General features: G+C 40.1%; 1 protein-coding gene and 1 long non-coding RNA gene across 2 annotated transcripts in view; one reads left to right on the plus strand and one right to left on the minus strand.

The window, feature by feature from the left end:
* Positions 1–19,131, plus strand: part of ntf3 (neurotrophin 3) — a 43,566-nt gene that overhangs the window by 15,613 nt on the left and 8,822 nt on the right. The gene's annotated exons all lie outside the window — the stretch shown is intronic.
* LOC117938666 lies at positions 523–18,178 on the minus strand. Its single transcript, XR_004655464.1, has 3 exons — positions 18,167–18,178; positions 10,294–10,299; positions 523–589 (listed from the first exon to the last, which is right to left on the minus strand). It is a non-coding gene; the product is annotated as an uncharacterized LOC117938666 (long non-coding RNA).

Consider the following 19,131-nt stretch of genomic DNA (forward strand, 5'->3'; position numbering starts at 1 on the left):
ATCTTGTTTCAACCCCTTTGTGTTAACAATACAAGCCATTCGACTTAAGTGAGGAGTCTGCTAAAAAAGAAATCACGTTAATATTTATCTTTCTTTTTGTTAACGTCCTCTTATCTTTGCCAAAATTGGTCATCGAAGATGCCAGAACTTTGACACTATAATTGAATTAAAATGTACTTAGTTCAAATTCAGATTTCACAATATCTGACTGGCATCATGCTGTGTCACATAGCCATGATGTCCAAATTGGAATACTAAACTCAGTCACATGCAGGGCAGACTGAACAAGTCAATGTGAGCTGTCTGCCATGCCATGGCTCTAGGGATGGGAGTCTGTCAGTCCACCACTTTGGTCCAGACTTAAATAATTTGATCATTATAGGGCTCAACTGTGTGGTTCTGGAAGTGAAAATCCCATTCATTTTCTCCATAAGGTTCCATTAGCGCCTCCACTAAGCTAATCAGCTGATAACGCTAACTAACCCAATGTTAGACACAGGTGAAAAAGGTTTCTGGGGGAAGTGTTTGGCTTGAGGTCATGGTGCAAAGGACCCTTGGGTGAAATTACTCCGAACGATCACTTAAAGTGCTGGTTTGGATGGAGAATCTTTGCAATGTTACACAAGAGTATAATTCCATTTGGAAAATGGACATCCCCTCTATTAGAGTGATTGTTGACCGTAAAGTCAGGAAAAGTAGGCACTTGAACATCGAGATGGAGAAAATGCTAATTTGACATTGTGGACTTGACAGTAGCCTTGCTGCATTACCAAATCATTACTAAAGACTTAAAAGAAAGAAAGGTTTATTTTTAGGAAAGATTTTGTTGCTTTTGACAGTTAAAACATCTGTTATGACATACTGAATACAGTGGCAGGTAGTGTAGTCAGTCATTTACAGGAAACCCCTCTGTGTCTTTAAACATACCATGTCACCACATGGCAATTTGTGGTACAATGAAACACTTTTACTGTTAGCAGATGCTGCTAAGAGCGGCTGCAAAGAAAAACAAATACGTTTTAGAAAGCCTTCCATTTGACAAACCAGAGTAAGAAGCCAAATAGTTCGCAGATCATCTAGCTTGTGGTACTCCCTGCTGTCAAGAGATCAAAAAGCTAAACATGCTTGTGGTTTAGCAAAAGCAATAGGTGCAAGTCAGGATTAGTGTCCTAGATTGAGAGACGAAAGATATGAGTTATTAGAGTACAAAGTGTTTACTTGCTGCATTTTGTGTCTCCCTGTTTTACGAAGGGCTCTACACAGGAGCCAAAAATACCAAAATTATATACGGGCAAACTAGGAATGGCATGCAGTACAACAGGTGAGACAGGAGGCTTTTCACTGTTGCAGCCTAAGACTGTATTTAAAGATGGATGACGCGTCTCCACTTCCTTCCACTCTACTTATGTGAAGCCAAAATAATGAAGATACAAGCGTTACCATCCAATGTTGGAGCCAGAGTCCGCGCAGTAGTGATCTGACGGTGAAGCTGTGGTATAGAAGTCACACCCACACACCCCCCAACCAATCGTGAGTCAATTCCAGCTGTCGATCATGACGGTTCACCCCGTTTTTATAGTATCAAATAACCTTTTATAAACTTTATTAGAAAAAAATTAACACTAAAACAAGCCAGATAAGAAGTCTAAAATGACAGAAAACTTTCTTTGGGAAAGATTTATTTGATGTGTATTGAATGTTTTAGTTTGGCCCATGCCCACATGGAAGGGGTATACTGTAGCCAGCCAGGGGGCGATCGAGATGTTGTAGCATCACTTATACAGTCTATGCATCAACCCCTGGTCAACATCTGAGTTAGCACATACTGTATTCCAAACTGGCAGTAAAGCACAGTAGGTGCTACCATTAAAGTTATGACTTATTGTGAGACCGTTGACCCCAAAGTGGTTGTTTTGGGATCCTGAAACATCTTGAAATATTTACTGGGCAGTAAATGTGTGTAATTGTAAAAACGTACATGTGCCGAGAAACGGAACATATAATCTGGTTCGGGCATGCTTTTATCCAAAGTGCCTGACAGCATAGTTGTTAGGTGTTTTTAGAACTGGCAGTCCCTGTGGTACAAACACATATGAATATTTGAGGGACTAATGATGACCTACAATGAAAGCATTCAAACCAAATCCTTTACACTCACCTCAACCTAGTTTTTGGTAGGGCCACAACTAACTTTAAGTATTTTCATTGTCGATTAATGCGTTGATTATGTTCCTGTTAATCTATTAATCTAAGTTGTTTGGTCTATACAATGTCAGAAGAAAAATTGTGAAAAATGTGAAGATATTCAGTTTACTGTCACAGAGGAGTGAAGAAGCTAGAAAATATTCGCAAAGCTGAAATCAGATATTTTTTCTGATTAAAAACGACTCAAACCGATTGATTATCAAATTAGTTGGCAATAAATTTAATAGTTGATAACTAATCGATAAATCTTTGCAACTTTATTTTTTAGCATTTGCTCGGAAAAACAGGACAAAAAAATAAAGCTGTGAAATATAGTTACCAGTCTTATTTCTGCCATCTTTCCTCGAGCATGGGATACATAGGCAGTTAACATGTCCTTTTGGATCTCAGTCAGATGACATAGTGCCTGGGAGAGAAATAAAGGAGAACAGATACTATTGTAAAGAAATTTAACATGGCTTTTGTTCCGGAAGTTCAGCAATTGTCTGCTGCTGTTACTGTTGTTGACATACTTGTAGAAATATCATGCAGTTCAATCTTATGTCAAGGGGAGGGTTAGTCATGTGCACTGCATATGACACTTTGTGTTAATGACTCATTCCATCCTCATCTAATCTACCATGCTTTGAGAACTAATTATTAATCACAAGAACCAAATGCAGTTAATTTGAGGACTCTGATTCTTGATGTCAGGAACTGAATGCACTGGAGTAAACCAAATGCTACTCAATACTTGGGAATCTCCTGGAGTGTCTTTTAAGGCTTTAATGGGGTCCTCTGTTACGCTGTGGTCCCATGGCCAGATGAACCTGCCAGGGGGCCTCAAAACAAGCCCCTGGGGCCATTGTTAAATGCCCAATCCTGCCACTATATGTTCAGTTATTCTATTACTGGGATATCGTCTTGTCCCAGATATGCTGTGTGTTAATATATTTGAACACACTTTTGTGCAAAATGTATTCAAGACCAGGTAATAAAGCAGAACCATACTTAAAATTTGCAATTAAACAACAATGGCTAACCTAACTAAACTAAATCCAAAAGACAAGTCTGCTCCCTAAATAGGGCTTAAACTCGTGGCGAAAACGAGTTGCTTGGGCAGGCCGAGACCACCTCCTCAGGGCACACTGTTAAGATCTGCTCCAGGCGTAGACCACAAGGGTCTTGCTCCTAATTCACAGGTGAAGTGTCTCCTAGTTTAGGTAGTGTACTGTTCTCTGCAACAGGCAAAAGTCTGCCTGGCGCTTCATTGGGGCCCTTTGATTTCTGGGGCTCCAGGGCGGTTGCCTACTTTGCCTGAATGGTAGTTCGGCTCTGGCCCCTGGACAATTGATCTGAGAATACTACCACACACTCACACATACTGAAGCGAGGTCAAAGCCACTGTTGAGCCCTACAGTCTATTTATGTGTCTGTGATTCTATTAGGCTTGACACTGGATTAGCTCCCCTGATCTCCCCTGCGGCTGATTCGGTTTGGTTAATATGACCTATTACTGCTCCGTCTCTCTCACCAAGTGTTCATATCCCACACTTCTCGTTTGTCAACCTGCTCCTGTGTTTGGCCTTTGTTCACTCACGGTAGAGAAGTTGTGGCTTGAAGTGTTGCTGTGATATAATGTGAAGTCTACTGAAAAATAACTCCAGAGTGCTTTCAACAAACATGTTGAAACTAAAGTGCAACAAAAGATGCAGGAACTGGAAAAATGGAGCACAAACCTCTGCTCAGTGTGTGTTTGTGTCTAAGCCCAATCAGAGTGGACCTTGTCAGATAAAGGGCATAATGAAAACCACATCAAAGATATAAAGCATTGGTTTCCTTTACCCTTTGAGCGAACAGCAGAAATCCAAAACTGTGGCCAGTCCTGCTGTGTCTGTCTGGCCTGTTGTGTAAGACGGACATCGATAGAGGCTTTCCTGCTCTATTTTCTCCCCTTTCTTTCACACAAGGACTAAACAGGTCAACACTGTTGCACTCACTTATCCAATAAATTGGACAGGGACAGAAATGTGCCACGCAGGGTTGTGATCCTGCAAGTGCGCTTTGCCACCCAAACACTTGAGCAGCTGGTTTCACTCATTAGGGATTGTCTTCTGGTGCCCGGATAAACGGAAACACCTTTCAGTGACATAGTTCTCAGTATGATGTTACCTGCATACTGTTGCGTCTCAGTATTACATGGTAACCTAGTCCTGCATCAGTACCGCACTCTCTATATTTTTAATCCAGACTCAAAGCAACAATTGGAAAGAGCTTCCACAACAAACTGGGCACATTGACATTTTTTAAAGAGTGTGTGTTCACATAGGAGATAGTCGACAAAAACACTAATGGATTGCATTACGTAGGATTAAGACTAGGACTGTAAATCAGGATATCCCAGCATCTGCTTCTTTAGAACATGAAGTTTCAAAATCAGTCTTTCACAACAACTAGGCCTGGGTATCGAACCAATTTCATCAGTGTCAGTGAGCCAATAAGCACGCAGCATGTTTGGACCAAGATCTATTCAAGCTTGTGATTTGCTGTCTAATGTTACACGTCGTAGAGTCATGCAGGAATAACTATGTCGCGCATAGAAATGGAGCTCTCATGCGTGTGTATTTTGAGAGGCTTGACTATATTCTGCGTCGCAGGTGTAAAGTAGAACCCGATCGATAAAGGATTTTAAGGCCGATACCTATACTATTGAATATTTGATTATTTAAAAATCTGATATGCCGACATATCGGCCGATTATATTTAAAATAAAAATCCAGAAACGCATTACATTACATAAATAGATTACCCTAACCGTTATTTGTAGTTATTTATGAGTTCTCACTAAAATAATATGATAATTTGTTTTATTGTCACAACAGAACAGAGGAAAATCAACATATATTAAAGGTCTGATAACTAAAATTTATAAAAATACAAACTTAAGATATGAAACTTTAAATCCTTTGAACAAAAACACATTAGAAAAAAAAAAAATCTGTGTTGCCGGTGGACAAACTATGCAGCGCCAACACTCATAACATGGTCGACAGTCTGTTTTTCATTTTTTTGAATAATCTTTTGATTTCTTTTTTTTATCGGCCATTATAAAGGCCAATACAGATATATCGGAAAATGCCTAATATCGGCCAGCCAATATATCAGTCGGGCTCTAGTGTAAAGCAGCTAAAAACATACATTTTATTGTAACATAATTTCACAAGTTACAATGTATTTCATAACATGGGTATGGTAAAACTATTCAGGTACTGGTATTAAAGTCTGGTATCGTACTTGTGGCGTTACCCAGTCCTAATTACAACTACTACTACTACTTCCCTAACTTGATTGTAGAGCAACACTAACTTGCTGAAGTAAGTTCGAAATGGAACTAATTACAAGACATTTCTACTTTGCACACATTTTCAGGGTATTGTAGTCACTTTTCTTTCCACAGGAAGAGCCAAATATGCCATTAGAGGAAATTCCAAATCCTTCTTAAAAGCATAAAAGGTGTACTTTGGAGATTTCTGATTACATTGTTACTCACCAAAACACTTTGTGCGTATCCTTGAGGCTCTATACACATGTTGAATCCATTTCCTTTCTCATAAACCAATGAACCTTATAAGACAGAGCAATTTTGAGGTGACATGTTTATGGCTTTATTAGGGATGAAAGGCAAGGGAAGGGGAGAGAGGGAATGATGACATGACTCGCACCGGACACATTGTGGTTTATGGACGTTATCTTAAACCCTCTAAGCCAAAGGGGTGCCCCCAAATTGTTTTATTATTTTGAAACCTGCATTGTTTATATTCATGCCTACTTGCCTGGAGTCCACAGGTGCTTGGTATGTCAATAAACCCATTGCTGCATTTATTGGCATGTTTTAGAAGAGAGGAATAATGTTGGCAGGAAAGTGTATTGTGTGTCCGCATGCAAGTTGTGTGGTGAAATCACACAAATAAATAAAAAATTGTAGTCTTGTATTGTACTAGTTTTTTTTTTTTTTTTACATATATATCTGGGTTTACTTGAGACCTGCCAAGGTTGAGAGCATGATTGGTGAGGGGGTCCATCCTGAAAGAAGAGCAAAGTTTCTTTGATGCTTGCTAATGTGGATTTGAGGAAATGGATGGATTTGCTGACAGACAGTCACCAGCTATGAATTCTTTTGTCCTGCCAGCCCCTCTGGTTGGCTCGCCAAGACAATATGGAACTGTAATTTCACTATTACTCCATCTAAAGCTTGGAAATAACAGAAAGTCATAAAGTCATGTAAATTTCCTTTGCTCAACTCCATACAATGGCCCATTACTGTACCAAGTCATATTGGACATGTAAGGTTTAAATGGGGGTTGCTTGTAAAAAACAAAACTTAACTTTTCACCATTTGTTGCAAGTACAGAACTCCATTGAAAGAAAACCTCTGTTTGGTTCTGACTGGTTGTCTTTAGAGTATAAGTGATTTACAATTTTGTAATTAGATAGGATAATAGTTAGGATAGGTGATCACATATTCAGAGAATCAATAGGAATATTGTCTCTTTCTTCTCTCCCTGATTTATGTAGGTGAGTCAGACTCACTGCAAGGTGTGTGTTCTTGTTTTGTTTTTTTCACTGTCAGGTGAAGGAATGTGTACATGTAGGTATGGAACCTACATTTGTGTTGACATGTACTCTGGGTCAGAATTTACACCCTACACACACCAGGCTTTTTGACCTCAACATGCTCACTAATCTTTACCTTTCCACAACAGCTTTTAGCACACACCTCATACATTCTTTAACATCACTTTCATTCTCTGAATCGCACACACAAACACACATCACTTGCTTTTGAAACCACACTTGTACACAAACTAGTTTGCTATAGGCAACTGATGAGTCACCTGGCTGGAGATGGCAAAACATTCAAAGGGTAAATCACTGTTATGATTGGAACTCTGCCCTTCCCTTAACACCCTGGGGGTGAAAGAAAGCAAGTTGAGAGGTGGAGGAAGACAATTGAGGATAAGCTGCCTGTCTTACAAGCCTAAATCGCAAAGTGGACTATTCGCTCGGATAAAATGTGGTGGTAGCTATGGTCACTTCTCTGCCCACAGGAAATGGGAATTTGTAGAATTTTGTGAAATATAAACAATTAAATCTCTTGACGGATTAGTTCTGCATTTTGGGAAATAGACTTATTTGTCTTCTTGCCAAGAGTCAGATGAGGAGATCAATACCACTCTCATTAACACAATTTTATTAGTCGGAAACAATCGCTGGTGTTACTTTTATAAGGCCATGTGTCTATCAATGTGTCTATCAAAGTGTTTTTCCCAGCTGAAAGGGCCCAGCCGGAAACGCTTGAGAGCGCTTTGGAGCAAATACGCAGATTTCTTTTAGCTGAGAGGCTTTGGTTGTCAAAAGCACATAGAAAGGACAGGCGTGCCAGTCTATTTGGCCAGCAGTATTTATTTCTCCATTAATGTTGTTGTTCAGCTCTTGTACATGTAGGGTGTGACAGTTGGGCTTTGTGGTGTTTGTTCCACTCTTCCTTTGTGATTGGATGGCTGGCTAAAAAGCGAAAGTGACAAGCCTTGCATTTTCCAAGTTGAACATTTTTCAACTTTCTACAACCAGGAAAAAAAAACTCTCAGTGCAGAATAGACGCATCATCATGCTGACGGTATTTGTAGCATAGTGTAAATACATGGTGCTCCCATTGCAAAAGAATAAAAAACAAAAACGCTGGTCTCAGGAAAAATGCTTTGGTGGATACAAAACGCTTCCAGGTAGAGTGCACTCAGTGCTCTGTGGCAGCCTCTGTGATCATCTAGAGATAACGTGGAGATTTCTTACACCCATCGACCAATCAATTGGTTAAAGAGTAGGTAGAATTTCAGTCAACCAAGATTTTTTATTTGGTTGACTCCAACCCTATCTGTGTCTGGTGTCTGTTCAGTTTTTCTGTGTTGATGAATTATAGTTTCAAGTATAGATACTTGGCTGGAAACTGAACTACAGATTGGATCATTCTCTCTTTCATTTTTGGTTCCTCTGTGCAGTAACATCTGGAGTCAATTGGAAAGTATTAGGGCTCAGACATCGGCGGAGTGAAAATCCCTCTAGAGGATTTGCTGGTTTGGCACACAGCTCGCTAAGCCCCATCACTAAGCGCCCTGACTGCATCATAAGTGGGGTCTCCACGGTAACTGCAACGCACACCGTCCATGGCCACCTTCTCGGTTTGATACAGTTGGGCTTTCCTGAGCCAGCAGGTTTCTGGTTGGAGCTGTGAGATCTCAACAAATGGGTCAGGGGTGTATTTTGGGTTTAAGTTAATCCTGTGGGGTATTGATTATGAGTGCAGCTGGACGATCTTAATTTAGGGTTAGATTTTTATAACCTGGTGCAAGACCAATAAACTTTATTTCTAATTCAACATTTCATTTTTGTGCCATAAGCCCCACTGCATTTGGATTGCTGCGTTTCAGGAAATCCAGTCAGCCACCGTTGGTGGTCCACACTGGACAGAACCGTTGTGTCTTTCAGCCCAGTGTGTGTTTACTAAAGTCGGGCACTAACGCATGTCATTGGGGTCAGAATCTTTATTTAGAGAGGCAACACGGGGCTTTTCTTTTTTTTTTAGGACAACTTTTTATTTTTGTGATGTGTCCTTAAAATGTATGTTTATTTATAATCATATTTAGCTTGCATTACATATATTCACCAGATAACAGTTAATTCATTCTAGTTACTTTACTAACCCTTGTGTTTGCTTGATTGTTGCTTCTGTCCTGTCTGTCTCCCCTGTGTATGTGTTTTACTTTAATGGCAGTTTTTCTCAGCAGTGATTCTGGTTAGTGTACTTTAGTTTTGGTTTTATCCTAATCCTTCTGTGCTGCTCAAACACCTTGACTGTTTCTGGCTCAGTTTATCTGCAAAGATAAGGATGGCTGCTGAGTTTAAGTGTGGTTTGACAGACTGTAAACTGTTCAAATGTAGGTTGAGTAAGCTGAAAGGAATTTTTACTTTACTCAAAGCAGTTAGTGTTCTAGGCTAGGTTTATTAAACTTAGTATATTGTCCCCATTTGTTGACATAACTTGAGGCTTTAAAGTGGACAATCTTAAAGGTCTCATATTGTACGGTGAGTTTTCCATGTCCTTTTTGATTACGAAGCAGGCTGATATATAAAAAAGGTAAAAGTATCAAAACGTTCAATTCACAGAGAAATGCACACATATTGACCATATTCAGAAACTGTGATTATAAAAGAGCAGTCAGGACTTCCATACTATTTCCTGCTACAGTGATGTTAGAGTCTTTCCCTAGCTGCAATGACGGTGCAGACTCCAAGAGCTTTTTCATGAACATTTCAGACAAAGGGCGAATACAGGTATATCCAGACCAATGCATGTAAACATGTTCAAGTAAAAACCCAACATACAAGTATGAACCCCAAAATGGAAAGAAGACTATGGTACCTTTAAGTAATTAAGTTGATCCAAGAACTGCTGAGTTCTATTATCAAGAGTTGTTTCCGGTTCCGGATATCCAGTTGTATTTGTTTTTCACTAGTAAAGCAGTTTCAGGTTTGATCCTGCCATGCACCAGGCATTTTCCCTCAATTACACTGCTGCGGTACTTTAATTGTTTTTAGGAAAGGCTCTGTGCTTTTAATTTTTTTCTTCCATCAAATGTAGCTTCATAATTAAACTTTAATTTACCTTTTGCAGATTTGCCAAAGTTTGATTTGCTATGCTCCTATCCATATACACTTACACTACCGGTCAACAGTTTGGGGTCACTCACAAATTTCCATTGGACTCCATCATAGACAGAATCCCAGCTGAGATCAGTTGCCTTGTTTTTTTTAACCAGGGCAGCAGTTTCCAGATTACATTATGTGCTTACATAATTGCAAAAGGGTTGTTTAATGTTTTCTTAGTTAGTTTTTTAAAATAATATCAGATTAGTAAACAAAATGTGCCTTTGGAACATTGGATGAATGGTTGCTGATAATGGGAAATGTAGATGTTGCATTAAAGATCAGCCACCCACCCAGATCAGCTGGTATCCTGTCTATAATGGAGTGAAATGGAAATTTGTAAGTGACCCCAAACTTTGGACCGGTAGTGTATAACATACTAAAATTACTTGGGAGCAAAAATGTTAAGTACACCGCCTCCACAGTATGTACACTATATATTCACCCAAATGACTGCTTCGGTTTTGCTCATACAATAAATAATTTATTGTTGGTGGTGTCACAGGTGCTTGGTATGTCAAGATAAAAAGGCATGAGGTATAAAGTATTTTAGGCTTGTCCTGCTGTAATGAACTGACAATAGAAGCCATGACATAACAGTCACACATGTTGAGAGAATATATCAGTAATTGTTTGGCTTTTGTCCTAGCTCACAATCTAAAAAGTGTCCATTCACTCACTGCACACATTTTTTCAGTAGTAACAAGAAAGCAGTTTTGTCAATTTCAGACAAATCCTAACTGTGAGTTTTTTAGTAGCTACTTTGACTCTAGATACATTTAAAGTGCACAGCATGAAAAAAAACTTCACATCTCTTAGGATTTCACAAACTGCAGCTTAACAGTACCACGGCTGCACTGGCATGAGGTTTTCTGCATCATGATTCAATGAGAAAGACAGTAGGGAAAATACAAAAAATTTGGATTTTTACTCTGTAGTCTGAACTCTTCTTCCAAATTTTAATTTTTCTAGTAGATTTAGTCAATTTGAAGGAAATGCCACCCAGCCTGCTTACAAAAAGATTAGCACACTGTTATCATTTCAGGCATCTATCAATCATTTGGGCCAGTTTGGATTTTATTACAAGATGAATGGGGAAGCCTACTTAAGAATTCAATATATTTAATTAACACTGAAATTATTTAAATATAGGGTAAGTGTGAACCCTAACACAGAGAGAGAGAAAGAGAGGAATGTTTGAATAAAGTTCTCACCTCGGATCGAGCACTGTTGCGAAGGTATACAGGCGCTTTGACTGAATGTCACTGAATCGGTTCTGGACCCCTTCCAACAATGTGTCTTTTAAAGTTTTTACACCGTCGTCCGTCTCAGCCGTATCTTCCGGAAGACAAGTTAAAGCTGTGATGGGTGGTATAACATCTGCAGCCGATGCAGTTGATGAACTGATCTGGTGCGTGAACTCTTCAATCAGGGCGAGTAGAGAAATCCTATTTTCCACCAATTTCCTGTGGCTGCCGGTAGAATATTAAATGTACTGTTCCACCTGGTAGGGACATCCTGTTGTCGTCTCTTAACAGGCTGGCCAAGTTGCTTCTAAATATTTTGCAGTCGAGAGTAGGCAAGCTGGGAATGATTGAAATGGCCGACGATGCGTCTTCCGCAGGCTATTTTATCAGCAATGCTACATACATGGCAATCTGGAGTGTATGAGCCATGCATGGCAGGCAGGGTAGATCTTCATTTACCATGTTCTTGGCATTGTCTGTTAGAATAACGTGGACTTTTTCCTTCGGGATTCCCCTTGCGTGAAACATGTCGCTGAATGCGGCATCAAGAGCGTGTGGCACCCCAAACATTTTTGAGAATGAAGCACAGCTCTTTTAGTTTTTATTAATAAACTACGCAGTTAGACTCAACACGGACATGAGACATACATTTGAACTCCAAATGTAACTTGTGAAGCTGATTGATGTGATGTTATCCTTCATATGGGTGTCAACATGTGCAAAAACAGTTTGTTGTAACTGCGGCAGGCAAACATCAGTGAAATATACGCCCTGGCCGAGTGAAGGGGGGATCCATGTAAGACATGGTCGCTGGAACCCTTGGTCTTCCACAATTTTAATTTTAAATTTTTGGGTTGACATTTCCCTTTTTTTCCCTTGTTGTCATCACTGTAGGGTTGCGGTCGTTGCAATAATACTGTTACAGACAGCTGATTGAGTGGCGCTGCAGCTGCTACACGACCCCGCTCTCTCTCTGCCTTAGCGCTAGCTAACTTTGAAAACTTCCTTTCTGTGAGTAACATTCAAAGGTCTGGTGAGGCTGGTGGTGTTGAAATATCTTTGGAGCTTTCCACCACGTGGAATTCCCTTGACACACACACGTAGCAAATCGGTAATGTATTGTGTTTTTCAGACACCTTGTAGAGCTGCTAGACCGGTGAATGTGGGGAGGCCGCCATTTTAGCTGTGTGTAGAATCTTTTTCTCCCAAGTAGCGCGTTATCTCATCAACCCATCTGATCGGCCTTTATGGAGACCACCGATCAAACTATTTAAAGCCTTTATACGCCAATAATGGTAAGTGACAGATCAATTGGAGCACCCATAGACATTACGATTTTTGTCCAAGGCTTCTTTCGTGTCCGACAACAGTTGGCCTGCCCTGTTAAGCATTACTCCTAGAAGATTACCAGACTGACGTGCCAGTTACAATTAGTTCAGAGGTTAGACAGTGATTTGCTGGTCACTGTCCTTTTCATCTCAACTTCTTAAAATAGCTTAATCTTCTCTCACCTTTAGTTTGCCCCAAGCCTTTTTTCTGTCTTGTAGCCATATTCAAGTTTCCTCTTACTACTGCTTCTCCTGATTGTCCTAGTAAATAACAGTTCTTTGGTTTTTCTTTTCATCCTCTGATTCTCAATTCTCTGGATGCTTCCACTACACTAATTTCATCAGAACAGTCATGTCATACACTCACTTTGCTGCTCTCAGTTTCTCTTTTTTAACAGAAATACTGTTTTAATTCAATTCATAATTTTTTCTTTACCATCCATCCATCCATCGTCATCCACAATAAAAGCCTTCTTCTGTGAAGAAGTGCCGAATTTTCATTCATCGTAAACTATTACATTCAGGTTAAGGCAATACCCCGATTTGTCAAACGCCATGTAAACACCTTACTCTGGTCAGAGGTAGAGAACTCCTTCAGTAACCAGGGTAACCCTCTGTGTATACACATTCTAGAATCAGCGGGCTATCGGCAGCAAAAAGCATGTGGTCTATCTGTTTTACTCATTGGCGAGGCAGCAGCGGACATCGTGAGATGGCTAATCCGGGCCTGTCAACGCTGTGTCACTGTAAAAACGTGGAGGGAGCTAGCAGCCCCCGCTGTGGCCCCTGGCTAACACAAATGTTAGTTGTGTTAGCAGTGAAAAGAATCTGGCATAACCTGGTTATTCACTTGATCAGGATAAGACCATACCCCAGTTACTGCTGTGCATGTAAACGTTCTTACTGTTAGCCTGACATGACCATGTTGCTGTGCTGGTGGAATTAGTGTTGTAGAAATGGACATTTCACTGAATTTGTCAAGACAACAAGGAAAAATGAAGGACATTTTGAGTTAGCATTACCTGTGGAACATGGGCAATTAGAAATTAACAACCTGTTCTCACTCCCAAATCGTCAAATACAGAAGCTCGCTGATTCTAGTGACTACTCAGAGTCAGATACTGACGCAACCCTTTAACGACTTTAGAAAACACACCTGTCTTCAACCGCAGAGCGGTATGATGACGTAATATAAAGACTCTACATAGAGAAAAAGAATGGCTCATACAAACACACAACTTTCACCCAGAAGACCGCTATTCGTTCCCCCTCTTGAAACCAAAAGTCATTGACATTAAGTTACGTTGGTAATTACTAAACATAACCAAACTCTGCACATTAAAAAGTTACCCAGAGGGTGAAAAATAAATGACGTCAAGGGGGCTCAACCAAGGGTACGTATGCAGAGTTGGGAGTAAGAATGTGTTAAAATAATACAAGAGGTAAAGGCCACTATTTGAAAATGTAATGTAGGAGATACAGATTCTAAGGCAGGGAGAATAGCTAGGTTTTGAAAAATCTCTTTAATGTTGTTGCTGACATTACAAAATTTGTATTAAATATTATATTTACACATTATAAGCACATCGGGTGTACAGCGGGTTTATGCAGATGCCTGCTACTGCTGAAAATGACGTTATTTAGACTGGAAAACCAAAACAATGAACTAAAAGATGCTAAAATTCAGCTGTAATTTCTCCTTCCTTTTTCTTCCCCCTTTATCCTCCTATTATCCATCTGGTTGGCTCCCTTTCTGATGCTTTGCCACCAGAAATCAACCAGGCTGGCTCAAACATTACTTCACGTAAATCAGGCCGATGTCTGTCCTGCTCTAACACGCTACTCTTCTGCCGGTAAACACCACCTTTTCTTTTCATGCCCTTCACACCAGAATCTAGTTGAAGGGCATGTGTTCAAATATTCTTGCTAATTATGGGGCATGTTTTCACCAGCCCCCAATGAGTTCACATCACAGCGGCACTGCAATCTATCACGAACACACAGATGCCTTTCCACCGCCTCCCACCCTTTAGATGGTAAACGGAGAATAAAAACATGATTATTTTTCTCTTTTATTCAAAACCCTTTAGTGTGAATTGCTGCATTTATATTGTATGCATACCTGGGGTTGATGCATACAATGTATAAGTTAAGCCAAAACATCTGGAACGCCCCTGGTGGCTGGCTACAGTATAGGTCATAAACCTCATCCAGATTTTAGAAAACAAGTGTGGGAAAATAAACTGAAGAGGGGACATTGTGTCGGATGCCTGTGTTAAGAGTTAGAGAAAAAGATGTATATAGATGTGCACAATATACCTTAACAGTTTTGAGTGTAAAAAATGAAGCACTATACTATAGTGCTATACTCACAGAGCTGCTGAGGTGAAGATATTGTCCTTAGTGGCCCTGGCTAAAGTCCCACCATGGGAGCAAAATGCTGCCTGGAATCACATAATTTTCTAATTTGCCAAACACTGACTGACTATAAAAAAAGCACACAAAATGCTGTCACCTGAGAATGAAATGGTGACGTTATGGTGATGGTAATTATGGCCGCGGAAACTTGTGCAGCACCGCAAAATGTCACTAATTCAAAGTTAGCTGCCGCACATTTAGCTTGCCTGCAGGCTGTTTTTGTCCTGGAGGAGACTCAGAGGCTACTTTAACACACCAAATATGCATGATGCTTGCATGCATTCATTCTCATTCACCTAAAAAACATATTTGGACAAAAAAAAGGGCACTTTGGCCTTGAGAGCTAAAGGGCCAGGTGTTCAAGCACCTGTTGTCTTGCACCAACATTCTGCTGCTGCTGATCTTCTGGGTCATATTCCAAATTATAAAATTTCTCACTGCAGAAATTTTAAATGTCTGTGGTTGCGTTGACGCGATGAGGTAGGTATTGTGGTTTGTTTGAATTGGTCTGCGGTTCTACACCGTCTCCAGCCGCCATGCACAGAAAAATAAACAACCCCTGACATGTGCACACACACACACACACACACACACACACACACACTGAAAGCGTCTCAGCACATATTTTGTCAGATACACACAGAGATAGGGGTGTTGTTTTGGAAACTACTTGATGGGTACACACACCTGCTGCTGGGATTAATTTACTGCTCTATTGGTCTGATTACCCGTAGATTTGGAGAGATGATGTGCATGCACTTGCTCATACTGTAAGAGTTAAACACACACATTTACAAACACAAACTTTTTTCTCTGTGTGTCCTTCCCTGTGTGCATAGGGTCACTCTTTCATCTATGTTACGTTTACATTCCTTATACTGGGCCAAATCACTCATATTCCGGCACAAACCAAACAGATTTCCAATGCTGTTTAACAATGCGAACGAAGATAAAGAGATAGATGGATAAATGGAACAGCTGATGAAAAGGGCATCGGAAACTGTTTAGTGATCAGCATTATCCATTCTTAACTAAATTATAGCTTCAAAGATTCACAGATTAATCAATTAGTTGTCAATTATTAAATTAAAAATAGAAAATAAAAATAATCATTGATTGCAGCTCTACTCTAAACACAGACAGCCTTTTCCATTTAAGTACACCCTGAACATAATATGCAGACTTTTGATCATATACACATTAACTGGCATGGATTTACATTAAATTTGGGAAGAAGTTTAAATGCAAGTGAAATTGTGCCTGAGACTCAGGGGCATGCATCTCATCCCTGTGAATAAATCTCAACATGATATAATGGTGCTTGACCTGCATGTGCACATGAAAGTCAGTGCAGTGCGCCAGTGCTGAGGAAACCTGTCAGTGCTCCTGCTAAGACGCTGCCAAGCTGGGGCAGATTATCTGCATCAATCCCATGGGAGTTCAAAGCTCAGAGGTTCAGAGTCTGTAGCTTCTACCTGTGGCTTCCCCCAGACGGCATGCAAGTGACACATTTTTGCAAATGTATTGACCCATCTCACAGTTAATTCACTCACTATACTATACACTATACTCTCACTATAATTTACATTTTGTGCATTTCTCTGTGCAGCAGCCCTAAGATTCCACTTATGCTTGAACAGGATTAATAGCTTCAATGAGTGTGGAGAGCAGATAAGCCAAGGATCCTGGCAATTCACCCAGCTCTGTTAGCAGGGACAGGTATTTTGGACAGGGAGAGGAAAACGGGCAAACAGACTGATAGAGTAAGTACCTGAGAAAGTTACATACGTGCACATTTGTACATTTATAAACTCTGTTTGCGTTGGACCAATGATTTGGGGAGATTTGATGATTTATATTAATAGTGGAGATTGTGCTTTTCAATATATATATATACAGTGTATATATATATATATATATATATATATTCAGTATTTTCAATATTTTGAACAGGATTAAAGCAAATTTGATTGAGTCTGTGAAAAAAGGAGGACATCAGGGACATGGCAACCCAAACACACTGAAAGTCATCGGGCTTTTTTCAAATCTTAAATTTGTACCTCTTCGACCCCTGAATCTTCTGGCTTGTGAGCCGGAAATCAATCTCATTGCATCATCTTGAAGGATGTCCCTATTCCTAAAATGGACAGCAAGGATCAAGGAGCTAGGCTCAAGGAGGCTCCCAAGAGGAGCTATAATCAAGGATACACCGGTGTATACAATGCCTGTTGCCTCGATTCCTCTCTCCTCGCGTCTCTTCCTTGACTCCTCGGCTTGAATCTACTGCGGGCAGAACTAAGACCCGAGGAGAGTTATCAGGGTTGCAGAAACTGCGAATTTGGACATCACATTAAAAAGGACATCAGAGGGGGCAACCGCCAAAAAAACAAAAACAAAATAAAGACTACTCCAATGCAAGACTTTTTAGGTTGTGCAACTCAAAGTAGCTCAGCCTTAGCTGTGAAAGACTTTTTTCTCTCTTTTTGTAAAATATCAGTTCAGCAATAATGTGAAAACTATTGTATTTTAATATATATAGAATATATATTTCATATATTTACTATAGACTAAACTCCCTCCCTTATCTCCACTCTCTCTCTCTCTCTCTCTCTCTCTCATAAGACTCTTGTCGGTCGCAACACGTTGGTCATTTTACGCATATTGCCATTCTCAAATACTGCCATTTTAATTTGGTCACCAACCTGACCGTGTGCCTTGGGGATTTTATTTTTGAAGGAGACTTGCATTTGAGATGAGATTGTACTCATGCAGTGAGTGCTTCACAAGATGGAATAAGGAAGTTATCAGACTCTGTGCGATTTGTGTAAGAATTACATAATACACTTCCTGTGTGCAAAAATGGCTTAAGAGAAGGATGAAAGCACAAGCGGATAGAGAAAGGAAAGAGGAGAAAGGATGAATATGAGCACATAGGCTCATAGGCATGAGATGATGAGCGGATGAAGAACAGAAAATGCTGGGGGGGGGGCTGGACACAGACCTAATGGTCCGTGAGCCTCCTTAGCTGGACATATGAAGGAAGCAAAGGGGGTGAGACAAACATTGCTTACTTTTTGTTCTTAAAAATAAACTCGAATTTCCTCCGTGAACATTTTTTACTTCCAAAGGGGCACCAACCATTTACCTCCGCTTTAAAAATATTTTTCGTAAATTGTTATATTAGTCACTTGAAATTGTTGAAAGACCATACATTAATTGTTTATTAACACTAATTTCCCAATAATAATGACACGTTATAAATAAATCAAGATTTCATGACCACTATCACTCCCCTCCCCAATCTGTCAGAGTTGAATTGGTCTGTATGTATCATCACGTATCACAAAAGTATCTTTTTTTGGAGAAACACGTGTATTGATTTTGGCTTTTTGAAATGATGGTGAAATGATTTTAATTTGAGACATTTGAGTATATCGCCCCCTGCTCATATGCCTACATGTATGTAGTTGGATAAGTTAGTATATTACATTTGAGAAATCCTCTTAAATTAATGTTATCTCTGGCAAGGGGAAACTGAATGTTGGTTTATTGTTGCATAATGACAATGCTTTGTTTTTGGTTAGTTATTTTGGCTTGTCTGCTGGGGTGATGTACTGGTGTGTATTGATTTTGACATTTTGAATTGAGACATTTGAATATAGTGCTCACTGTTTATATGCAGTTCGACAAGTTAGTAAATTACATTTGAGAAATCCCCTTGATTATGTCAGATATTTTTGACATGAGGACAGCACGGGGATGGTTTACCGGGGGGGGGGATGGACAGGGGGCAGGGAATGTGTTGGACGGGGGGAGGGGGAGGGGTCCTTTGAGCTATAATTCCCAGGGGCGACACATTGTCTTAATAGGGGCCTGCGGACTGTTTGTCTGTGTGTGTGCAGAGAGAGAGAGAGAGAGAGAGAGAGAGAGAGAGAGAGAGAGAGAGAGAGAGAGAGAGAGAGAGAGAGAGAGAGAGAGAGAGAGAGAGAGAGAGATTGTGTTGTTTTGTGTCATATGATTGTTAACCAGCAGAGGTGTTCATTTGCATACAGGTTTAGTCAGACGGGGTTTAGCGAGTAGTATGTATGGGGGAAATTCCACGTAGGGAAGTTGGTCCGGGACTTTCACCCAGGAGAGCGGGGGTTCATGTCCCACATGTGTCCTTAACCATCCTGTTATTGCCAACCCACAAC

This window comes from Etheostoma cragini, chromosome 23 (genome assembly GCF_013103735.1).
Source record: "Etheostoma cragini isolate CJK2018 chromosome 23, CSU_Ecrag_1.0, whole genome shotgun sequence".
NCBI lineage: Eukaryota > Metazoa > Chordata > Actinopteri > Perciformes > Percidae > Etheostoma > Etheostoma cragini.